Below are 1,752 nucleotides of genomic sequence, written 5' to 3' on the forward strand. Positions count from 1 at the left end.
AGACCAACCTTACAGGAGATGTTAAAGGGAGTCCTTTGACCAGAGAACCAAAAATAGCAAATAAAAACCGACCATTAATACACAACATGATACAACCCAGAAACCACAGCTCTGGACATATCCAAAGTGAAATGAGCTTACAAGATTGTAAACAGGGAATCAGAGACATCAATTGGCAAGTAAGGACAACTTCAACCATAAAGAGGGAAAAAACTGTGTAGTTATAGAATTTCAAAATGCTGGGGAATTTAAGAGAGTTGCAAGATAGAATGGACTGTTCTAAACTCGGGGAGAAAATTATGAATCATAGGGTAACCCCAAAGAAAAATGATAAACCATCACATCACAATAAAAAGAGGACAAGCACAAATATTCAGTGCATACTAAAACAACAGCAACAAAAGAAATGATAACACAACTCACAGACATAATGTGCTCAGCGCAGAAAATAATATGAAGCAAAGAAACCAGGGACACAATGAAAAAGCACATAATAAAATGACAACAACAAATTCAAACTTATCAATAATTAGCCTGAATATTAATGGATTAAATGCACCACTCAGGAGATGGAAAGTGGAAGACTGGATAAGAAAACACAACCTATAAATATGCTGCCTACAAGAAACACACCTTAGAGATAAAGACAAAAATAGACTAAAAATGAAAGGTTGGAAAAAGATATATCAAGCAAATGGCAAATGTAAGCGAGCAGGAGTGGCAATACTAATTTCAGATCCAATTGACTTTAAGACAAAACCATTTGAGACAAGGCAGGACATTATAAAATGATTAAAGGATCAATTGAACATGAAGATATAACCATAGTAAATATCTATGGACCCAATGAAAGAGCCCCAAAATACATAAATCAGACTTTAAAAGAGTTAAAAACCCAAATAGATAACTCCACAGTTATGGTGGGAGACTTTAATACACCACTTTCTTTGAAAGATAGAACTGGAAATAAACTCAACAAAAATGTAGAAGAGCTAAACAATACAATCCACCAACTTGGACTTACAGACATCTACAGAGCACTTCACCCAATAGAAGCAAAATATACATTCTTCTCCAGAGCACATGGACCATATTTCATGACACACCATATGATGGGCCATAAAGCAAGCCTTAATAAATTTAAAAACATTGACATAATGCAAAGCATTTTCTCAGATCATAATGCTATCAAATTAGAAATCCACAATACGAAGATCAACAGGAAAAGAGTAAACACATGGATACTGAACAACACCCTCCTTGAGAAAGCCTGGGTAAGAGAAGAAATCAAAATTGAAATTTGAAAATTCCTTGAATGAAACGAGAATGAAAACGCAGCATACCAAAATTTTGGAGACACAGCAAAAGCAGTGATCAGAGGCCAATTTATAGCAATAAAAGCACATATCAAAAAAAGAAGAAAGAGCCAAAATCAACACTTTAAAACAACATCTCCAACAATTAGAGAAAGAAAAGCAAGAGAAGCCTAAAGTCACCAGAAGAAAGGAAATAATCAAGATTCGAGCAGATATCAATGAAAACGAAAATAGAAGGGCTATAGAAAAAATCAACAAGACCAAAAAGTTTTTTTTTTTTTTTTTTAAGATCAATAAAATTGACAAACCACAGGGAAATTTAACAAAGGAAAAGAGGGAGAGGATACAAATAACATGAATAAGAAATGAAATGAGTGACATGACAACAGAACAAACTGAAATAAAAAGGATAATATCAGGATACTATGAAGAATTG

The sequence above is a fragment of the Orycteropus afer genome, unplaced genomic scaffold (genome assembly GCF_000298275.1).
Source record: "Orycteropus afer afer isolate SDZICR_OR568_19922 unplaced genomic scaffold, OryAfe1.0 scaffold00636, whole genome shotgun sequence".
NCBI classification, from domain to species: Eukaryota; Metazoa; Chordata; class Mammalia; order Tubulidentata; family Orycteropodidae; genus Orycteropus; species Orycteropus afer.